Genomic DNA, 24283 nt, shown 5'->3' on the forward strand with positions numbered 1-24283 from the left:
AACCTGAATAAGTTTGTTTGTGAAACAAACAAAAAACCTGAGAATCTACCTCACAGTGTTTTTGTTAGAATGGAATGAAAAAGAAAGGGGTGCCTGGGTGGCTCTGTTGGTCAAGTGTCAAACTTTTTTTTTTTTTTAACATTTATTTATTTTTGAGAGAGACAGAGACAGCGCGAGTGGGGGAGGGGCAGAGAGAGAGAGAGAGAGAGAGAGAGGGAGAGAGAGAAACCCAAGTAGGCTCTGCATTGTCAGCACAGAGCCCGATGCACAGGGCCCGATGTGGGGCTAGAACCCATGAAATCGTGAGATCATGATGGAGCCGACACCAAGAGTCAGACGCTTAACCAGCTGAGCCACCCAGGTGCCCCCAGAGTCAAACTCTTGATTTCGGCTCAGGTCATGATCTCACGGTTTGTGGGTTCGAGGCCCACGGTTTGTGGCATCCTAGGGATCGAGCCCCGCGTTTGCTTCCTTGCTGAGCATGGAGTCTACTTAAGATTCTCTCTCTCCCTCCCTCTCTCTGCCCTGCTCATGTGCATTCTCTCTCTCTCTCTCTCTCTCTTTCTCTCTCTCTCTCACACACACACACACACACACACACACAAATAATAATAAAATAAAAAAATAAAAAAGAAAAAACACATAAACTGACTTGTCTAACACAGTCCCTGGCATGTGGTGATTATTTGGCTAACACTAGAGGGCTATCACGAAAGAAAACAAACTAGAAGAAAATCTTGCTTTGTCCTTGGAGTAGAAACCAAAGACAATCATTTTTATAGCTCATTAGTCGACATTCTGTATTATCATTATTTCCCTAAACTCATTGTCTGATAAATTCATTATTCAGGAGGATTGTAGCTCAGACGTGATTAAGAAGGCAAGGCATAAAGGAAAGTCGGTGGACTTTCTTCAGAAGGCTGGAAGCACAAGAGTGGCCTGTACGCATAGAGAGTGGCAGGTAACAGCTTGTAACCTCCTGAGATTGCTTCTGGGATATGAGAGAAATCATGTAATTGTATCCCATCTCACGTTCCGAATGATTATGTCAGGTAGGATGTAGATTCAGAAAAGTGCAGCTGTGGGCCGGGGGGGGGGGGGGCGCCTGGGTGGCTCAGTCAGTTAAGCAGTTGGCTTCAGCTCAGGCCGTGATCTTATGGTTCGTGGGTTCGAGCCCCGTGTCCGGCTCACTGATGTCAGCCTGTCAGCACAGAGCCCGCTTCAGATCCTCTGCCCCCTCTCTCTCTACCCCTCCCCTGCTTACTCCCTCTCTCAAAAAATAAATAAAAAACATTAAAAATTTAAAAAAAAAGAAGAAAGCAAAGTGGAGCTTTGCCAGGTCCTGATGGCCTGGCTCCTCGTTTCCTGCTTCTCTACTCGTGCTGGGGTTACAATGGCAGTATCCCAACACAGAACGGGAACAAACTCGGTGGCTCCGTGTGAAGATTTTGAATGGTGGAAACACACACAAGGCCCTTCCCCTGAACCTGTGGCGGTCACGTGACTAACGGTCACTTTGAAACCCTCAGGGGGATGTCACTGCCAAGAGCCCCGAGTGAGGTCACCGTTCACGTGCTGAGGAGCATTTTTGCATCGGCCCAGTCTGCGTCAGCATCAACTTGTTTTTAGTTAAGCTGTAAAAGAGCAGTAAGACCTCAGAGACCACTCCCAGACAATGTGTATTCGCCTCATCTTCAGTGGAGTCTCACTGGACTTTGGAGACAGGTTTCTCTGAAAATTCCTGGCCGTGTGCTAAGACACCTTCTTGCACAGCAACAGCGTTCAGGATGGTGTGCAAACCATGCAACGGATAAGGTTACTGCTTTCCCAGCATTCCGTCTTGCTTATTCCAACTATGACATAATTTAAGTGGGAGGAAACATTTTCTATGGCAGCCGTTCACAGAAATGTCATACGTTTGTGGCGTAGAACTGGTAACCACATCCCCAAATTATAAACCATTTGGTGCCATCGTACAAGCTAACTCAATGCTCTGCTCTATAGGAGACACACCGAAGTCAATGGGATAACGGTGCTTCTGCACAATGGAGTCTTCCGCAGGTGAAAAAGGAAGAAAGAGGATCTCTCTGTCCTCACAGAAAGTGTTCAGCAAGATAGACGTTAGTACTAAAAGGTGGGTCCAGAACTGCATTATAGCATGCTATCTTTTGAGGAAGACAGGGTATGCATGCATGTATGTATGTATGTATGTATGTGTGTGTATATTGACCAAGATTCTTTGCCTGACTAAACTTTACTAGGGCTCCCCATGAACCTTTTCCTCAATAATGATTCTTCCTTGTAGAAGTCAGTTTTAGCAAAACTCCTGCTAAGTCACCTTAGGAGAATTCCCCACCATGATAAATAGCTAATACATGTGTGAAATTAGCAGACTCGTCTCCAACATTCAAGAAACCAAGCGATTTCCAAGCCTTGGGACTATGCCCCTAGGTCCCATTTCAAGGCTCTAGACCTTGGCAGGCTTATTCATCCTCCTCAAGGGAGAGAACTTCTTCAGGATGACCTCTAGAGAAGTCATAAAAGAGATGTGCAAGGCCTGAGTAACAACTTCAGTCTCAGAAAGAACTGGATAGGAAAAAGCTGGATGTTTAATCCACTTAGATGGACTTTGGAAACAGCAATATGGCTGCTTGGTTGCCCCTAAGTCTACCTCTCAAGTCCTTGTGTATGGTTTACCCAGCATGACTCACCCTAGAAAGGACAAATTGCATGATATATTAGACAAACAGTGGTTTGGATCCTACCCACGGAGGAGAGTGGACTCTCGCTAAGCTGAATTAGCAAGGTTCTTGCTAATGCCAGATTTTATAAGGAAGTGCACAGATGGGCCAAGGAGAAGTTTCAGGAGCCTGACTAAAATTTTTTTTTATTTTAAATTTTTTTAATGTTTATTTGTTTATTTTTAAGAGAGAGAGAGAGAGAGAGAGAGAGCACGTAGGGGAGGAGAAGAGAGAGAGAGAGCCACAGAGTGTGAAGCAGGCTCCAGGCTCTGCACTATCAGCACAGAGCCCGATGCAGGGCTCGAACTCAGGAACCATGAGATCATGACCTGAGCCAAAGTCAGATGCTTGCTTAACTGCTTAACCAAATGAACCATCCAGGAGCCACTGACTAAAGTTTGATTAAAGAATCTTTGTTAGGGGCGCCTGGGTGGCGCAGTCAGTTAAGCGTCCGACTTCAGCCAGGTCATGATCTCGTGGTCCGTGAGTTCGAGCCCCGCGTCAGGCTCTGGGCTGATGGCTCGGAGCCTGGAGCCTGTTTCCGATTCTGTGTCTCCCTCTCCCTCTGCCCCTCCCCCATTCATGCTCTGTCTCTCTCTGTCCCAAAAAAAATAAAAAAAATAAAAAAAAAAGAATCTTTGTTAAAAACCATATTGTTTTAAATAATTTAAAAACATTGAATCAAATGAAAAGAATATTTAAGACCCAAATATCCTCTTTGGGTCTCTGGCTGGGTCCAAGAGTTAAACTGACATAACCCTGAAAGATTAACAAGAGAAAAGTATAAAATTTTATGAAGTCTTTACGCTTACATTGGAACCTCCACAAGGGAATGAAGCCTCGATGTGACCAGAGCAGGACATTTTTATACCTTTTAGACAACATAAGCAGAAATGTGTGAAAAACTGGGTTTCAGCTAAGGGTGGGAAATGGTGAAGTATTAATTAGGAAGATAAGAGTTAGGTGAACAAGGTTTTCGTGCACCCATCTCTTGGCCCCAAATCCCCTGTCTCCAGTAAGAACGTCTTCTCTCCTCCTGACACAGGGAGGGCATCTTTTCACATGAGACATGTATCTCCTGCTTTCGGAGGACGTAGGAGGGTCAGAGTGTTTTTCTTGTACCGGCTCTTCCTCAAATGCCTTTAGTACAAATTATCCAATATGTCCATGTGGCATATTTTGGGGTGACATATTCTGGTGTCCTTCAAGAACAATCCTTTAAAATTAAAAATGAACTGGGGTACCTGTTTGGCTCAGTGGGCAGAACACACAACTCTTGATCTCGGGGTCATGAGTTCAAGACCAACACTGGGCGTAGAGCTTACCTAAAAAAAAAAAAATCGAAAACAAACTGAAATTAATGAACCTAACTGTATGTCAAGCTGGTAGCATATACACACACAGGAAAAAAAAGCACTTTAAGAGACTTTAAAATATAATCTTTTGCCTGCACATCTTTATGGAATATAATTTAAGAGCTTGCAAAGAAGTTTTAAACTGCAGTCTACAATTAATGTTAGTACAGATAATGGCCCAGCATCACTGTGGAATAATCCTGCCCAAAATATATTGAACCAAATCTAATCAAGTCTCTGGATGTAACTATTGCTTTCTAGAAAATGCAGGGGATGGATAAAAAGTTAAATGACATTATGGGAGGGGTGGCTGGGTGGCTCGGCTGGTTAAGCATCTGACTTTGGCTCAGATCGTGATCTCGTGGTTTGTGAATTGGAGTTCGAGTCCACGTTCGGCTCTGTGCTGACAGCTCAGAGCCTGGAGCTTGCTTCAGATTCTATGATTCCCTGTCTCTCTGCCCCTCCCCTACTCACGCGCGCTCGCTCTCTCTCTCTCCCTCTCTCTCTTTTTTTTTTTTTATTTTTTTTTCAACGTTTTTTATTTATTTTTGGGACAGAGCGAGACAGAGCATGAACGGGGGAGGGGCAGAGAGAGAGGGAGACACAGAATCGGAAACAGGCTCCAGGCTCTGAGCCATCAGCCCAGAGCCCGACGCGGGGCTCGAACCCATGGACCGCCAGATCGTGACCTGGCTGAAGTCGGACGCTTAACCGACTGCGCCACCCAGGCGCCCCATCTCCCTCTCTCTCTTAAAAATAAGTAAACATTAAAAAAAATTTTTAAGTGACATTATGAGAAAGCAATCAGCCACATTCAAAGTATGTTACATTCTAAAGGATAAATGATTTGCCAACAAATCTATAAGTGTGAGGAAGAAAGGGTTAAGAAAAAATATTATAAAATAAAAGAGAATTAAGGGACAACATAACCAAATAAAATGTGTTGACCTTATTTGAATCCTGACTGCTTTTTTGACAATCAGATTAATTTTCATATGCACTGGGTATTAGATAAGTAAAGGAACCCTTGTTAATTTTACCAGGTATGACAATGGGAAAGTGGGTGGGTCAAAAATCTTATGTTAGTAGTGAGTAAGGTGATGATCATGGAAAAATTGTTGTGTTAGTTATCAATGCATGCTGACGTACTTACAGTTTCAATCTTATGATACCTGGGTAATTAAAATACTCCAGTGTCCTAATACTAAACTAAAAGATTTAAAGAGAAGTAGGGATGTCAGACTGAAATGCTTCAGAGATGATCAGTAGGTCACAATGGGAAAGGTATTCTTTGGTTTAAGCAACAAGGAAGTCACTGGAAAATTTAAGAAGATGCAGACCAGATGATTTGGAGTTTAATTAGTGAGGGAGGGTTTCGAGCGCCAAGATCTGAGACGGTGAAGTTTATTTTTGAAGAGCTGGAAAGACACTAATAGAAAAAAATAAAAGCCATTGTAATAGCACTAGTAACTAGTGGGGTTTCAGATAGGTTGGTTTGCTGCCTTTTTCTCTTTTTAACGTGAAGCAAATCTATAGGGAGGAAAGGGAGTTCTCTTTTTTATTTCTTTCTTTCATAATTTGGTTCATAACACCATACTCTCTCTTTTCCTCTGCCAGAGAGACAGTGTTCCAGAGGGTGTATTGTCTTGCCCCCTGGGTCCCAAAGGAAGTAAACTTGGAGCAAATCTTCCAGCCAAGGCAGGATGGATGGGTAGTGAGGTAGGAATGAATCTTTCCTGTTTTAAGCCACTGACATTTTAAGGTTTGTTATTGTAGCAGAACTCAGCCCATCTGACTTAGGAATACTTTTCTTTTCTTTTTTAAGTAAATTCCACGTCCAAGGTGGGGCTTGAACTCACAGCCTTGAGATCAAGAGATGCATGCTCTAAGGACCAAGCCAGCCGGGTGGCCCATGGGATACTTTTTAGTATAACAAAATCTAAAAGATGCTTAATGAATTCTGATAGCAGCTTTTCTCAGCGAGACATTGGTGACAACATGTCTCCTATGTGGCTGAGGGAGGAGTTCGTGTCACCCACCGTGCATTCTCCCTGTGTCCCATAGTTTTCTGTGTCTCCTGTGGCAGGAACAGTGGCAGGTAATCATTGGCTTTTGTCTGTTGACTCCAGGAACAGCTGCACGACTGTTCTGTTTCCAAAGAAGATTTTTACATATCTTTTCACAAGAATGGCTGCAGCCGCAGGATGAGACACTGCAGAATTAGGAAGTCTCAACAAGAGGCCTTGGTAAGCGTTCAAAGAACATGATTGAGGAAAGGAAAGGTTAGAAAATCTGACTCAGTCCACGCCTGGAAATTCCGAGAAGCGAGCGCGATGGAATATTAGGGACTCCTTCCCCATCTGGAGGCAGGATCTGGAATTTGTGACCTGCCCTGATCGTGCTGACGTCACGCAGGCACTGCAGTGGTAACTTAGCAACTCTGCCAGCTCTCCCTCCGTGGAGCCCACTGTGCAGGAATGTGATTAAGTCGCCCGTGGCACCAAATCCTAGCTAATGCTTCAGAGGACCAGGCTTTGTCTTAGAAATATTTTCCAGTGGATAGAAAAACAGCTCTTTCTGGCTCACTGCAGGGTCTGTCTCTGAGGGCGAATGGAACTGCTGAGATGGCAGTTTATTCCAGTGAGGTAGCCTCAGCCAGCTGCTGGGAGGCTGAGCCCATTTACCCTACGGGCAGGTGTGCCAAGGTAGCAGGGATCCCTCAACAGCCTCAGCTGGGTTCATCCAGGATTCAGACTTGCTGCGGCATGATCTGGGAGGCTGGCAGGTGCCGGGGGCTGGGCTTTGGGCATCAGGAGCCTCGTGGAAAAGAAATTCACTGATTTGGCTCAAAGACAGTGAGAGAGCAAGTGCTGGGGGCCAGGGGCTTTCTGAGGACAGCATGGTGGGTGTCTGTCACTCAGATTGTCCTCTGTGACTGCTCTCTGGGCTGCGCTCCTGAGTCCTGGGAGGAGGAGCTGCACTTAACATCGAGTGGAAATGGACAGAGCTGATCCACTTGTAACCTCAGACGTGCAAAGGGGCGGGAGAGAGTACTCCGAAGCCTCATCTGAGCGCACCCTGCTCTTTTGATGTCCCATAGGCTCTTTCCACGGCCACCTCTGATCCTGCCCCCATTGCACTCCCTACCCACCCTCCACTTTGGTGGCCAGTTACCAAGAGGGCCCTGGGTTCCACCTCAAGGGCCTAAATACTTCATTGCCTAAAAGGCTTTCTCAGGCCCAGGCCCAGGGGCTGAATGCGTCGGTGCCAACCTCCAATTGATGAGGGACATAGACAGGTACATAACACTCCCCCCACCCCAGCTTTCTAACCCTGCCTTGGGACAATTCTGGGGCAGTTCCACACAGCTCCCCAGGGGTCCCAGCGGGACCCAGACAAATTTGCCCACACCGGTAATCCGCTCATTAGCATATCTTCCACTGGCTGCTCTCTCTGGCTCCGAGCTCCCTTCACTCCCGCCTTCTCTTCTGCTTCCTAGCAACCCCTCCCAAACAAACTGCCTGCACCTACGCCCCTCCTGGGGGGCTGCTTTTTGGGAAAATGTAAACCAAGACACCCACTCTCTGTATTACCTGCCTCGCCACCAATTTAAATTCTCTAACCTCCCTTCATTCTTCAGGCCTTTCTTCTTGTAGCTGATGTCGAATTTATACCTCCACCAAAGCAACGCACCACCTTCTTTGTAACATGCCGCACAGCGACCTAGAGATGCTGTGTTTTTGAAATTTCAGTCTTCCTTTCTGCTCTCCCCCACCGGCGTCTGCATGTACAAAGAGGCAGAGGAGACAATTCTTTGTCTCTTGATATGAACTGTGCATGGACACAGCCCCTTGAAAGGTAGAAGTCACTGCTGTGAGCTTGCTTTTCACTATTTTTACTTCCACCCAAAAGGGTATTTTCCTCACTGGATGCTGCTGGGGAAGGCAGTGGACGCAGTGACTCACGGGGTGAGAGCAGGAAGGACATCAGATCTTGGCGACATTGAGGTAGCTTCGGAGGCCCTGGTGCCCGATGTAAATGTGGAGTGAGGCAAATGGAGGGTTGCTTCAAGAATACATTGAAGGCACCCACCAGAGATGAGCAGCACCTTTGGGAGGAATTTGAGGGAGGCCTGGAATTCCCACAGCACGGGCGAGAATGGAATTGAAGCCCTCCTTTTAGACACTGTCTGTCTTGACTGGTGTGGCCCAGAAAATTATGCATTATGCTAAGACAGCTGTGATTATTCCCCATGTACTCTAAATTGCTTAATTTGGCTGAGTGGATACACACTAATCCATTCCCTGGTGAAGCAGACACAAAGGGATATTTCCCCATAAAGCGAAGCATGATGGCAGATATGATGGGAGACTGGGGAAGCCATCATGGTTGAACTTGGGTAGAAACTTACAGTAAAAATGCCACAGAGGTGAGGGCTCCTTGGCATCCTGAAGAAAGCCTAGCATTGGGAATGATTTGAAAAGGTGAATCTGCTAAGAAAAACTCAGCCAGGTGATAGTGTAACTTAATTCTTTAAAGGAATCAAATTCAGAGAGAGTAACTTTAAGACTATGTAAGCTGTTAGAACCTTAGGACTCAGTGAAAACTCAAAGAAATAGCATTTATTGAATGTGTTCTTAACTTGGGGACATAAAGTGCCTAAAACTGGATGCCAACTGTTTCTCAAAAGAGCATTTCTAGTTATGGGTGCCTGGCTGGCTCGGCAGGTGGGGCATGCGACTCTTGATGTTGGGGTCCTGAGCTTGAGTCCTACGTGGGGCGTAGAGATTACTTTCAAAAACTAAATAAAATGAAAAAAAAAAAGAGAAAGGATTTGTAGTTTCATCAGATTCTTATTGGGGAATCTGACCCCCAAAAGATCAAAAACTATTGGTATACTTTAAGAATACAGAAACCAAGGCATCATATAAAGCTACCTACATGCAACCTCTGTCCTGTTTCTAATCTCGTGTGGACTGTACTTAGAACAATAATGGTAACAGCAACAGGCGTCACCACCACCTTAATGAGCCTGAGGATCGTGACAGCCAAGCGGACTTAACGTGCTATTGTATATATGGAAAGCGTGGGTTTTGTACTCAATGGTAATGGACTCAAATTCCTATTTATATTGCTATTTAATAATTATATGACCTTCACCTGGTAACTTCATCCCTTTTTGCCTATTTTCTCATCTCTAGAATGTAAATCCTATCTCATATGTTGCTGTGACAGTTAGTATGGATATGTGTGGCCTCCCTGGAATTCTTTCTTAGAAATTTTTTTTTTAATGTTTATTTATTTTGAGAGAGAGAGAGAGAGAGAGAGCAGGGGAGGGGCAGAGAGAGAGAGAGGGAGACAGAGAATCCCAAGCAGGCTCTGCACCGTCAGCACAGAGCCCGACCTCACAAACCGAGAGAGCATGACCTGAGCCCAAATCGAGAGTCAGACACTTAACCGCTTAACCGACCGAGCCACGCAGGCGCCCCTGGGATTACTGCTTTTACTGTCAGAGCCCTCTGTCACAGGATGTAGATGGGTTGCCATAAAGGTTGGGGTTCGTCAGAGAGATCAGAATCTACTCAAGCTGGTTTCGGTAGAAGAGTCATCACAATTTGGAGGGCTGAAGAAACATATTGCGTACTGAGCGTCTAGAAAGGAGCCTCAAAGCCTAACCGCAGAACTAGGACACCCCGGAAGCTGCTGCATATCCTGTGGGCAGGAGGCCATCTACTCAATCGGGAAGCTGCACCAGGACTGCTGGCCGGGAGGTCATGCCATTGTTATTTCGTCATGAAGGCGTCGTGAATTGGAGGTCGGCCTCCACAACTACGGGCTTCAGAACCACGGCACACCTATGACAGTAGACCCTGCCATCTGACGGCAGTGCCCGGAGAGAAACCACATACCTTTGCAGATAAACCGCATACCTCTGCGACCACTTATGAAACAGGAGCATAGAAACAACAAAAGCAGGGCTCTTACCTCATAATCTGATTTGAGGAGCCTAAATCATAGCCAGGGCTTTAGCTCAAGGGGGTTTGGAAAATGTAGGATTTTTTTTTTTCTTTAATCTTTTCATCATCTCATATGGGGGGGGGCACACTAGAGAGAGATTAGAATGCATGCTTAGCGCTAATCTGCCACATGCACTCCAGAATGTTTGGTCAAGGTATTTTTATGTTTATTTTTTAAAAGTTTCTAATGTTTGTTATGGAGAGACAGAGCATGAGCCATCAGCACAGAGCCCGATGCGGGGCTGGAATGCAGAGACCACGAGATCGTGACTTGAGCTGAAGTCGGCCTTTAACCTGACAGCCACCCAGGTGCTCCCAGGGCATTTTTATTGTTATCTTTTTACTGTTTTAAATTATAAAAGTAATACACATGAATATATTCACTTTGCAGAAGATGAGAACAAAACAAACTTATGGAGTAAAAAGTGAATGTTCACCTCAGTTCCTAACTTATTTCCTGTCAGGAAATTACTGACACCAATTTACCTTGCCTCTGCGTCACATTTTGACCGTACACGTATCTCTCTCTATAGGTACAACACACATATCTGAGATGAAAAGCAAACAAACAAAAAAAACATAAATGGGGCACCTGGCTGGCTTAGTCAGTAAAGCATGTGCTCTTGAACTCAGGGTCATGAGTTCAAGCCCCACATTGGGTGTAGAGATCCCTAAAAACAAACAAACACCCAAACACCCAAAACACCAAACCAAACAAACAAAACACACATAAGTATGGTTAACAGCAGTTCAGAACTTTGCTTGGAAATCTTTTCATGTCAGAACATAAAGATCTACAAGTTGGGAAACTTTCTGTGAAGGGCCAGATAGCAATAATTTCAGGCTCTGTGGGCCACATGTAGTCTCTGTCCCTTCTTTTTTGTTGTTGTGTTTTACAATCATTACAAAATATGAAAAACCTTCTTAGTCTGGAGGCCACACAAAACAGGTCACAGACCAAATTTGGCTTGTGGGTCATAGTTTGCTGACCCCTGAGCTAACCTTACTCTTTTTAATGGCCGAATAGTGTCCCATGGTATGAATATATCATAGTTTCAGTGGTGGGGAGGTCAATTTTCTTGCTGAAATATTTAGAGATTTTACAATTTTTTTTAAATTGCAATGTTTTAATTTATTTAAATTTTTTAAAGTTTTTATTTATTTATTTTGAGAAAGACAGAGACAGTGTGAGCAGGGGAGGGGCAGAGACAGAGGGTGAGAGAAGATCCCAAGTAGGCTCCACACTGTAAGCGCAGAGCCCAATGTGGGACTCGAACTCATGAAACTGTGAGATCATGACCTGAGCTGAAACCAAGAATCAGACGCTCAGCCACCTGAGCCACTCGGGTACCCTTAATATTTTTTTAATGTTTATTTATTTTTGAGAGAGAGAGACAAAGTGTGAGCGGGGGAGGAGTAGAGAGAGAGGGAGACAGAATCTGAAGCAGGCTCCAGGCTCTGAGCTGTCAGCACAGAGTCTGACAAGGGGCTTGAACCACAAACTGCAAGGTCATGACCTGAGCCAAAGCCGGATGCTTAACCAACTAAGCCACCCAGGTGCCCCTTTAATTGCAATGTTTTAGAAAAAAACACCAGCATAGGGGCGCCTGGGTAGCTCAATCGATTGAGCATTCGACATCAGCTCAGGTCATGATCTCGAGGTTCACGAGTTCGAGCCCCACATCAGGCTTGCTGCTGTCAGTGTGGAGCCTGCTTTGGGTCCTCTGTCACCCCCTCTCCCCACACCTCCCCCGCTCATGCTCTTTCCCTCAAAAATAAATAAAAAACATTTAAGAAACCACACCAGCATATATTTCTCATGAATATGTGTGTAAATGTTTGTACCTATGTCTCAGAAGTGGAATTTCTTGATCAAAATGTATATTCAGCCTAAGGTTTCATATACACCATCAAATTCCCCTTCAAGAAGGCTTTTCCAATTTAGACTGACACCAGCATTACATGAGAATACTTGCTTTCTATCACTCTTCCCAGTCCATAATATTATTCCTGTTAAACTTTCATTAATTCAATGGGAAACAAATCACACAGAAAATATAATATTCTTTTTCTCAGTAGTATATTGAATTTTCTTAAAGATAGCTCTATTGAGGTGTAATTGACTTACAAAAAACTGTACATATTTAACATATATAATTTCATGAGTTTGGACATATGAACACATGTATGCACCATGGCAAAGGTAACAAACATACCCATCACCTCTAAGTTTCCTCGGCTGCCTTTGTGTGTGTGTGTGTGTGTGTGTGTGTGTGTGTGTGTGTGTATGATCAAAACATTTAACATGACATTTACCCCATTTCTAAGTGCACAATACAGTATTGTTAACTATAGGCACTATAACACTTACTCATCTTGCATAACCGAAATTTTCTCTATTCAACAGCAACTCTCATTCCTGCCTGTCCTCAGCCCCTGGCAATCACCATACTGTCTTCTGCTTCTATAAGTTTGATGATTTTAGATACCTAATGTAAGTGGAATCATATAGTATTTGTCTTCCTATATGTGAATTATTTCACTTGGCATAATGTTCTCCAGGTTAATCCATGTTGTTACATATCATGAGATTTCCTTCTTTTTTTAAAATTAATTATGTTGAGAGGTACAGAGAGTGTGCAAGTGAGGGAGGGGCAGAAAGAGAGGGAGAGAGAGAATCCCAAGCAGGCTCTACACTGTCAGTGTGGGGCTCGATCTCATGAACCTCTGAGATCATGACCTGAGCTGATGTCCAGAGTTGAGCACTTAACCGACTGAGCCACCCAGGTGCCCCTCCTTCTTTTTTTAATGCTGAAAACGTATTTCTTTGTGTGTGCACACCACATTTCTTTATCTATTCATTTGTCAATGAACATTTAAGTTGTTTCTATGTCTTACTATTGTCAATAAAGCTGCAATGAACATGGGAGTGCACATGTCTCTTTAAGATCTCAATTCTGGGGTGCCTGGGTGGCTCAGTTGGTTAAGCATCTGACTTCAGCTCAGGTCATGATCTCGCAGTTCGTGGGTTCTAGCCCTGCAATGGGCTCTGTGCTGACAGCTCAGAGCCTGGAGCCTGTTTTGGATTCTGTGTCTCCCTCTCTCTCTGCCCCTCCCCCGCTTATGCTGTGTCTCTCCCTCTCTCTCTCAAAAATAAACATTAAAAAATTTTTTATTAAAAAAAAAGATCTTGATTTCAACTCTTGGATATGTACCTAGAAGTGAGATTACTGGATCTCATGGTAGTTCTATTTTTAATTTTTGGAGGGACACCCATACTGTTTTGCACAATGACTACACCATTTGACAGTGTGCAAGGGTTCTACTTTCTTCAAATCCTTGCCAACACTTGTTAATTTTTATTATGTTAATAATAGCCATCCTGACAGATGTGAGGTGTTATTTCATTGTGGCTTTGATTTGTGATGATTAGTGATTTTGAACATCTTTTCATATACTTGTCAGCCATTTGTATGTTTTCCTTGGAGAAATGTCTATTCAAGTACTTTGTTTTTAATTAATTAATTAATTAATTGTTTATTTATTTTAAGAGAGAGAGAGAGAGAGAGAGAGCGCGAGTGGGGAAGGGGAGAGAGAGGAGACAGAATCCCAAGCAGTTTCCCCACCTTCAGCACAGAGTCTGACGTGGGGCTCAAACTCACAAACTGTGAGATCATGACCTGAACTGAAGTCAGACGCTTAACCTACTGAGCCACTCAGGCACCCCTGCCCATTTTAAAATCAGGTTATTTGTTTATTTTGCTATTGAGCTGTGGGAGTTCCTTTTATAGTTTGGATGTTAACCTTTTATCAGACCGATGGTTTGCAAGTATTTTCTCCCATTCCGTAGGTTGCCTTTCATTCTGTTGATTGTTTCTTTTGCTCTGCAGAAGCTTTTTAGTTTGATGCTAGTCCCATTTGTTTATTTTTGCTTTTGTTGCTTGTGGTTTTGGTGTCACATCCAAAAGGTTTTGGTGTCATATTCAAGATGAATATCAAAGAACTTTTTTCCTGTGTTCTCTTCTAGAAGTGTTATGGCTTCAAGTATTACATTTAAGTCTTTAATCCATTTGGAGTTAAGTTTTGTGAATGTTGTAAGATAGGGGTGCAATTTCATTCTTTTGCATGTGAATATCCAGTTTTCCCAACACCATTTATTGAAAAGATTATATTTTCCCTTTCAGTTCTTGGATCCACTGTCAAATATTAGTTGGTCATATATGCCTGGATTTATTCCAGTGCTCTGGAATTTATTCCATTGGTCTATGTATATGTTTTTATGCTGGTACCATATAGTTTTGATTATCATAGCTTTGTAGTACAGTGTGAAATCAGAAAGTGTGATGCGTCTAGCTTTGTTCTTCATTCTAAAAATTGCTTTGGCTATTCAGGCTCTTTTCTTGTTCCATATGAATTTTAGGATTGTTTACTCTGTGAAAAACAACATTGGAATTTTGATAGAGATGTCATTGAATCTATAGATGATTTGGAGTCGTATCGACACTTTAATAATATTATTTCCTCCTATCCATGAACACTGGATGTTTTTTCCATTTATTTCCATTTTTTTCTCAATTTCTGTTATCAATATCTTACTGTCTTCATTATACAGATCTTTCACCTCCTTGGTTAAATTTATTCATAAATATTTTATTCTTTTTGATTCTATTGTAAATGGGATTATTTCTTTATTTTTCCTTCAGATATTTCATTATTAGTGTATAGAAATGCAAAATTTTTGCAACAAATTTTTGTACATTGATTTTGTATCATGCAACTTTACTAAATTTGTCGATTAGTTCTGACAGTTTTTTTGGTGGAGTCTTTAGGCTTTTCTAGATATAAGATCATGTCATCTGCAAACAGACAATTTTACTTCTTTCTTTCTGCTTTGGATTCTGTCTATCTATCTATCTATCTATCTATCTATCTATCTATCTATCTTTGCCTCATTACTTTGCCTAGGACTTCTAGGACTATGTTCAATGGCTGTGGTGAGTGTGGACACCTTTGTCTTGTTCCTGATTTTTGAGGAAAATCTTTCACTGTTGAGTATGATGTTGGCTATGGGTTTGTCATACAGGGACTTTATTATGTTGAGATATAATCATTCTATACCCAATTTTTAAGAGCTTTTTATCATGAAAAGGTGTTGAATTTTTTGTGAAATGTTTTTTTCTGCTCTGTTGAGAAGATAATATGATTTTTTATCTTTCATTCTATTAAAGTGGTGCCTCATGTTGACTGATTTGCCTGTGTTGAAACATCCTTTTATTCCAGAGATAAATCCCACTTGATCATAGTGTATGATACCTTTAGTGTGCAGTTAAATTGGGTTTGGTAGAATTTCACTGAGAATGTTTGCATCTATACTCATCAGGGATATTGTCCTACACTTTTCTTGCAGTGACAACTGACTTTGGTTTCATGGTCATGCTGGCTTCATTAAATGAGTTTGGGAGTGTTTCCTCTTCTTCAAATTTTTGGAGGAGTTTAAGAAGGATTGGTGTCAATTCTTCTTTAGATGTTTGGTAGAATTCACCAGCTAAGCCATTTGGTTTGGGTTTTTCTTGGTTAGAAGGGTGTGGATTATTGTTTCAATCACCTTAATTGTTACTAGTTGTTCAGGATTTTGATTTCATCATGATTCAGTCTTAGTGGATTGTATTTTTATCCATTTCTTCTAGATTATCCAATTTGTTGGCACACAATTGTACATAGTCACCTCTTATGATCCTTTGTATTTCTGTGGTGTCAGCTGCAACGTCTCCTCTTTCATTTATAACTTTGAGTCCTTTCTTTTTCTTGGTTAGTATAGTTAAAGGGTTGTCAATTTTGTTTATCTTTTTAAAACCCCAACTCTTAGTTTTATTCTCTTTTTTTACTGTCTTTCTAATCTCTATTTTATTCACTTCTGGTCTAATCTCTATTATTTCCTTCCTTTAGGTAATTTTGGGCTTAGTTTGCTGTTCTTTTCCTAATCTTCAAGGTGTAATGTTAAATTGCTTTATTTGAGATCTTTCTTTCTTTCTTTCTTTCTTTCTTTCTTTCTTTCTTTCTTTCTTTCTTTTCCTTTCTTCCTTCCTTTTTCTTTCTTTTTAAATAAATATAAGCACTTATCACTGTAAACTTTCTGCTATGGGGCAAGGCTGTCTGGAGCCATGGGAACCCAACCCCTGCCTAGTAAGGCAGGCCTATCTATAACTTCAGTGGATCCAGAAGGTGGGACCACCTTCCCAGTTGCCCTGGAGGGCAGAACACGCAGCCAAAGATTATTCATGAACCTTGAGTTTTAATGTTGTTTGCCCTGTTGGATTTTGAACTTCCTTAGGAACTGTCACTCCTTCCTTCTTTCCTTTTGGAATGGGAATGTCTACCCTATGTCTGTCTCACCATTGTATTTTGGAAACACTCAACATGTTTGATTTCACAGGATCACATTTGGAGAGGAATTTGCCTCAGGCTGAGTGTTTTTTAAAGTTTGTTTTATTTTTGTATTTGGTGGGGGGAGGAGCAGAGAGAGAGGAAGAGAGAGAAAAAATCCCAGGCAGGCTCCATGTTGAGCCCCATGAGGGGCTTGAACTCACGAACCTGTGAAATCATGACCTGAGCCAAAATCAAGAGTCAGAAAGCTTAACCACCTGAGCCACCCAGGCGCCCCACCTCAGGCTGATTTATATGGTATTTAGAGGAAACTTTGAACTTAGACTTTGAGCGGACATTTGGTAAGGATGTGGATCTTTGGGGTCCAGAGACTGAATGCTTGTACCCTCCCAAAATTCATATGTTGAAAGCTAATCTCCAATCAGATGGTATTTGGAGGTAGGACCTTTTGGAGGTGATTAGATCATGAGGGCTGAACCATCATGAATGTGGTTAGTGCCCTATTAAAAGTTGCCCTAGGACTCTGTGCTGACAGAGTTCTCCCTCTCTCTACCCTCCCCTGCTTACACATGCTCTCTCAAAATAAATAAACATTAAAAAAAAAAAAGTTGCCCCAGAGAGCTCCCCCTGCCCCACTTCTGACACGAAAGAACACAGAGAAAAGATAACCATCCAAGAGGCAGGAAATCAGCTCTCATCAGACATCTAATTGGCCAGCACCTTGATCTGGACTTCCCAGCTGCCACAACTGTGAGAAATAAATTCCTGTCGTTTATAAGCTACCCAATCTATGGCATTCTGTTATAGCAGGCTGATTGGACTGAGATAGGAGTTATGATGTTTTCCAGTCCAAGTAGCCACCTCTATTCTCCCCTGGGATGCCAGACTGTGCTGGACTGGTCAGAGCTTCAAGATTGGCAGATAGAAGCTAGTCTTCGGGGAACACCGTTGGAAAACTTGAGAGCTGGGAGTTTCTTTCTGATTATATATATGTATGGTGCTGCACAGGAGACAGGGTCTCTGGCACGAGGATGTCCTGAATCTCTTAAACAGCTTAACAAGTGTGGCTTTATTCTCTCAAGCAATAGGAGACTTTCAACTAATTTCTGATTTCTCACAAAGGGAACTATTGACGAATCAGTGTGTTTTGGAGGGGAGGAGGGTCCAGGACTTCTTACTCCTCCATGTTGCTGATGTTACTTAGTCATTTAGTTTTTAAATTTTGATGTGAATCTGGCAAGTTCTTGATCCTCTTTGAGCCTCATTTCTTTTTATGCATCTAAAAAGTGGAGGTGAGGTTGTTGTGAGTACTAAGTGAGGTAATGTATGTAGGTCCTGTGGGCTTTACTGGCTTCCATTCCCAATGGAGCAGAAGCCCGGCTCTGCTTCATGGAGTGGCCAAGGGCGTCAACATTGGTTTGACAACCACACCGATGAATTCAAACATATTCTCCCTCTCTTACTCTGAAAACCACCACCTTGGCCGAACTGCTGACCTTCCTCCAGCAACTACTTTCTCCTCTGACCCCGTCCCCCAGGCACAGGCTCTCCTCCAGGCACTACTGATGTTCTGCACGGGCATGTGAACCTTTATATCACCCACAAACAGGCACTCTTCAAGGATCAGAGTATGGTCTCGTGTGAGGTGGCAGGTGGACAGAATGCTGTCTCCTTATGTCTGTTATGAGGGGTATGGTAGGAAAGCAGGGTTACTCCTGTGCCCGAATCTTCTAGCACATATAAAAGCTCTGTCTCCTAGTACTGTCAGCTTCCTCAGGCTCCTTCCTCAGTGAAGGACTAAGTCCGGGTAATTCGACAAACCCCGTCATCTCTGCTCCCTTCCTTGTTAGGCTCAATGTTCTCCCAGAAGTCTCCTCATTGCCTTCTGCATATATTTTCTGGCAAGAAGTGTCCCATGGTTTTCTAGATGTGAATGGGCATGTATGAATCAGAGCACAAATGCACTGATGAGGCTCAAACGGCGGGTTCTGCTGTACAGGTTAAGCACCCAGCCTTCAAAATTGGTAAAAACCACTAGCCCTGAGTTTGGCTCAAATCATCTTTAACTGAGGCACAACTTTAACTGAGGCAGTTTCAAGGTCATTTGCAACTGGATTTGGACTCCAACTCTGCTGATTTCCTGATTCCATGTTCGTTGATTTCTGTTCTAATTCTTATGATTTCTTTTCTTCTGCTTACGTCGGATTTAAGTTGCTCTTTTTTTTCTAGTTTCCTAAAGTGGAAACTTAGGTCACTGATTTTAGATCTTTCTCTTTTTCTAATCTATGCATCTGCTCTCACTGCATCCCACAAACTTTGGTATGTTGTGTTTTCATTTTCATTTAGTCCAAAATATTTTTAAATTCCCCCTGAGACTTCTTCTTTGGCCCATGTGTTATTTAAAAGTGTGGGTTTTTGTTTTTGCTTTTACTTTCAGAAACTGTTGATATTCTGTCAACCGTATTTCCATTTTCAGTTTAACAGTCTGTGGAAGGACAGGCTAAGCACACTCAGTGGCTGTTCCTACACATCCAGGAGCCTGAGCGGTGGGAGCCAGACCAGTCCTCAGCAACGGGCTGTATGCTCCAGCCTTCCTGAATTCAGGGAACTGCTGAATAAGTACAGAGGGCACCTCACATCCATCCATGACCTTAAGTAGGGTGCCAGTAAATTCGGGACCTGGAGCAGTCTATTCACCCTGACATTTCTCCTTGGCCACAGCCTTTTCAGCAGTGGCTTGCTCTTCCTTTCCAATCTCCTTAGGATCTCTGTGGAAGTAGAGATCAGGTATGACCTCCCGTGGGTGCTCATGGGAGATGGTGCCACTCATGCATAGAATTTCCTGGGTCAGCATCCCCTACATCAGACCCATGGAGTGAGGGCTCTTGTTTGCAGGGGGCGACAACACTACTTAGCTTAGAGGAGAGTCTGTGTTACACAGAGCGGTGATAGGCAGGTGGACATTTGACACCTCGGTCAAAAGGCTGGTGGTCAGTTCTGGAATCAGTAACCTCCAGAAGTCATGGCTCCTAGAAGGCTGTCTGGGTCTGGTTAGTGAAGGTTCCAGGAGTGAAGCACCAGCAAAGGGGTGTCTCCAGGGCAGCAGCAACTGGGGCAGAGCCCACTGGCCAGTATTCTTGGACGAGATGACTCTGACATCAGCCGGGTTTTCAATGGCACAAGCTGCCGGCAGAAGCTTCTCTCAAGTTCTCTTCAGACTTATGACGAAGGTGCTGTCACTTTTCCTTTTACAGATGTACTGTTCCATTTGGGAGTCGTGGTTGGTGTCACTTAAGTGGGTCTGGGCTGCAAGGAATTTTAGGGACTTCCGTCTCTTCCATCTGTGGGGTATCAGGGGCTCCACACATCGTGAACGCTTCCCTTTATGTTATAATGGAAACCTACTCTGGGTAGTGCAGAGATGCTAGAAGTGTATTTTTTAACCTCCCTACACGTTGTAATTTTCCAGGTATCTTTGTAATTGATTTTCATTTTAATCCCATTGTGGTCTGAGAGCAGACAATACATAATTTCTTTTTTATTTTATTTTTTAAATTGACATACGAGTAAGGGTATAGGGCAACAATGATTTCAGGAATAGATTGCTTAATGCCCCTTACCCAGTTAGCCTATCCTCCCTCCCACAACCCCTCCAGCAACCCTCAGTTTGTTCTCCATATTTATGAGTGTCTTCTGTTTTGTCCCCGTCCCTGTTTTTCTATTATTTTTGTTTCCCTTCCCTTCTGTTCATCTGTTTTGTCTCTTAAAGTCCTCATATGAGCAAAGTCATATGATTTTTGTCTTTCTCTGACTTATTTCGCTTAGCATAACACGCCCCCCCCCCCCCCCCCCCAGTTCCAGCCATGTAGTTGCAAAGGGCCTGGTTTCTATTTTTTTAAAGTGTTTAAGGTATGTTTTATAGCCCAGAATGTGGTCTATCTTGGTCAATGTTTCATGTGAGCTTGAGGACAATGTGCACATTGCTGTTGCTGGATACAGTAGTCTACAGATGTTGATTATATTCAGTCGATTGATGATGTTGCTGAGTTCAACTACGTCCCTACTGATGTTCTGCCTGCTGGATCTATCCATTTCTGATGGGAGGATGTTGAAGTCTCCAACTACGATAGTGGATTCATCGATTTTTTTCTTTGCCATCCTGTTAGTTTTTGCCTTGGCTAGTTTTATGTGCTCTTGTTAGGTCCATACTTGTTATGTCTTCTTGAAGAATTAATCCCTAATGTTCTTCTTTATCCCTGATACATTTTCTTGCTTTGAAGTCTACCCTGTCTGAAATAAATATAGCTGTCCTTGTTTTTCTTTTTGTCAGGGTGGGGGAGTGGTGTTAGCTGGTATATTTTTCTCCATTCATTCACTTTAAAAACAAAATCTTTACTTCTTTTTTTTTTTATTAAAAAAAAAATTTTTTTTTCAACATTTATTTATTTTTGGGACATTGAGAGACAGAGCATGAATGGGGGAGGGGCAGAGAGAGAGGGAGACGCAGAATCGGAAACAGGCTCCAGGCTCCGAGCCATCAGCCCAGAGCCCGACGCGGGGCTCCAACTCACGGACCGCGAGATCATGACCTGGCTGAAGTCGGACGCTTAACCGACTGCGCCACCCAGGCGCCCCAATCTTTACTTATTTCTTAAATGATCTTTAGGCCCAACGTGGGGCTACAGACCCATGCGATTTCATGATCCTGAGATCAAGAGTTGCACACTTACCGACTAAGCCGGCCAGGTGCCCCTCTGACAATTTCTGCCTTTTAATTGGTATATTTATACCAATGATATTCAAAGTTATTATTGATGAAGTGAATTAACATCTAGGGTTTACTGGTTTCTATTTGTTATTCTTGTTATTTGTTCATATTTTTGTCTTCCACTCTTTCTGCTTTTTGTGTTTTTTGTTTGTTTGTTTGTTTTGGTGCAAAAAGGTCATTTTATTAAAGAAAGGGACAGGACCCATGGGCAGAAAGACCTGCCTACCTTTTGTGGTTTTAATTGAGCATTTTATGTTTTTGCTTTCTCTGCTTCCGTACTTAACATATCAGCTATACTTTGTTTTTGATGTTTTTAAATGTTTATTTATTTTTGAGAGAGAGAGAGAGAGGAGAGAGAACATGTGTGCGGGGAGTTGAGGGGGGCCAGAGAGAGGGGACAGAGGACCCAGAGTGGGCTCTACGCTGATAGCATGAGATCATGACCTGAGCCCAAGACAGATGCTTAACTAACTGAGCCACCCTAGGTGCCCCTAATGTTTTTTTTTTTTTAATTTTGATTAATTAATGAATTATAGCTTTTTCTGGTGAAAAGTTTATTGACTGGATTAGTCCTTTCATAGCACCAAGTTTTGGTTCTGGGATGCTGTATTACATATAATTATTCAGATATAAGCAAGAAAGCAGAGGAACTCCTGAATGCACAATAGAAACGGGTTGACCAAGGTGGGAAGAGAATGGAGGGGAATCAAAATTATCAAACATTTTAGAGTAAGAATGTCAAGCAATCACATGAATTCTTCATTCATGCAAGCGATGAAATACCTCAGGTTGGGCTTTTATTTATTCATTCAATAAGTATTTAAGATCTATTATGTACAGACATACATTTCTATTCCCATAGATACATCCAAGGACAGACACTCTATTGCTTTCCTTGCAAACTCAAGTACATTTCAGTATCCAGTATGATTTTTTTTTTCATTCGTTTGGAATTTTTTTTTTAAGTTTTTAACGATAGCCCTAGACTTTGTACTATACATTTACAACAAATCTAAGACCACTTTCCAAAAACTCCAACTTCAGAAATAGTTTAACAAAATAGTCTTAATTCCATCTTGTCCCTTGGATCATTGCTGTCATTCATTTCACTTATATATGCATAAATAAACATATATGTGTGTGTGTATATATAAGCATACATACCTGAATACATTGTTGATTAATATTTGGGACAAATTGTTATCTGTAACCTCAATTAAAAATAAGAAAAAGTTACAAAAAAAAAATAATAAGTTTTTATTTTACCTTCACTACTTTGATGTTCTTCCTCTTTTAACGCTAATCTCGACCTTCCATCGGTTCTTCTTTCTCTCTCTAAAGAAAACTTTAAAAAAAAATGATTTTATTTTTAAATAATCTCTACACCCAAGGTGATGCTGGAACTTCCGAGCTGAGATCAAGAGTGCCGCTGTCTAGGCACTGAGACAGGCGCCCCACTAAAGAAAACTTTTACCAATTTTTCCAGGCAGGTCTACTAGCAACAAATTCTCTCCATTTGTGTTTGAGAGTATCTCTATTTCTCCGTTAATAAACCCCATATATCGCTGGGCTGGAGCGCAAATCCTGACCTTAGCAGGCTCGAGCCCCGGAAGAGGAGGCCTGCGCACGCGCACAGCAAAGGTGCCGGCCGCTGGAAGGAATGAATGGTGGGGAGCGCACTCTCCTACCTCTGGGTAGAGCCTGATATTTGACTCGGAACAACTCGGAGGCAAGGGGGAAAGTGGTATTTCGAGTGCGCCCGTGAGCACAGAATGTGGAGAAACGGTTGAGGCTCAGACTCTAGACACTGTAGCCTCTGCGCCGCGTGTGACAACGTCCCGGACATCTCACGCAGATCCCTGCGCAGGACCGGGCGTGGCACCCCAGGCTGCGAGCTGCGTAGTAGCTGCCCAGCTTCAGGCTGGGAAATCAAGACAATTCTCAGCAAAAATCAACACAGCGCACTAGCCATCAAGGGGCAAAGGTGCCAAAGATCAGAGAGGGACCCTTTGGGCGGTGGCCCTTGCCCGAGGGTCCAGCTGGTGAGCCCACGCAGCCCAGGGTGGATGTATCATGTCCATCTAGTGTAAAGTACCCCGCTCGCTCGGTCAGTTGTTCTAAAAACGTGCGCTGGACTTGTTTTGAGGAGAAATAGTAAGACACACGACACCAAAATGGTCATGATTGAAGGAAGAAGTTTTCTATTATAATAATGGTCCCCTAGAAACAGGAGGCAGTGGCCGTTCATGTAGGGCGACCAAAGAAACGTCCTGCAGGCAGAGAGAGAGAGAGAGAGAAAGGAGATCTGTAGCTGGGAGCCGGTCCCGAAGTTTATCTTGGGACAGAATGAGCGAAAGAGGTAAGCCAAGGGTAGAAACTTACAATTTATCCATTTCTCTTAGGTATCCGACCTGTTGGCATATAATTGTTTTAATAGTCTCATAATCCTCTGTATTTCGTTCATTGCACTTACACTGTCTCCTTTTTCATTTCTGATTTTGAGTCCTGTCTCTTTTTTTCTTCGTCAATTTAGCTAAAGTTTTCCCAGTTCTCTTTTCAAAACATCAACTCTAATTTTGTTGATTTCTTTTTCTGTTGTCTTTCTAGTCTCTACTTTCTAGTCTCTAGTATCTACTGTTAAAACCTGTATTGTTTCCTTCCTCTGCTAACTTCGGGCTTAGTGTGTTCCTCTCTCTGTTGTTCCCTGGGCTAAAGTTAGGGTGCTTATTTGAGATCTACTTTTTCCCTAACATAGGCATTTAGTGTTGGAAATGCCCCTCTTAGAACAGCTTTTGCGGTATCTCCTAAGCTTTGTTACGTTGCATTTCGATTTTCATTTGTCTCAAGATACTTTGTGATTTCCCTTTTGATTTCCTCTTTGCCCCATTGGTTGTTCCGGAGTCGTGGTTTATTTTCCACGTGTTGGCGAATTTTCCAATTTTTCTCCTGCTTGTAATTTTTTGGCAATACCCAACGAAAACAACAAATGCAGAATAGCCATCAAGCAGCAGGCGTGCC

At 42.8% G+C, this 24283-nt stretch overlaps 1 protein-coding gene across 17 annotated transcripts in view; it reads right to left on the minus strand.

Moving 5' to 3' along the window:
- Positions 1-23086, minus strand: part of CMKLR2 (chemerin chemokine-like receptor 2) — a 92225-nt gene extending 69139 nt beyond the window's left edge. For 16 of the 17 annotated variants that reach the window (XM_045034387.1, XM_019838531.3, XM_045034384.1 and 13 more), the window contains exons 1-3: positions 22954-23086; positions 22532-22610; positions 3986-4066 (exon numbers count right to left, since the gene is read on the minus strand). The gene's annotated coding sequence lies outside the window, so the exon portion shown is untranslated. Of the gene's footprint in view, positions 1-3985; positions 4067-22531; positions 22611-22739; positions 22841-22953 lie in introns of those variants that run through there. The other variant, XM_045034380.1, reaches the window with a different exon arrangement.
- Between the last annotated feature and the right edge of the window lie 1197 nt (positions 23087-24283).

The sequence above is a fragment of the Felis catus genome, chromosome C1, assembly GCF_018350175.1.
Source record: "Felis catus isolate Fca126 chromosome C1, F.catus_Fca126_mat1.0, whole genome shotgun sequence".
In the NCBI taxonomy this organism is placed as follows: Eukaryota; Metazoa; Chordata; class Mammalia; order Carnivora; family Felidae; genus Felis; species Felis catus.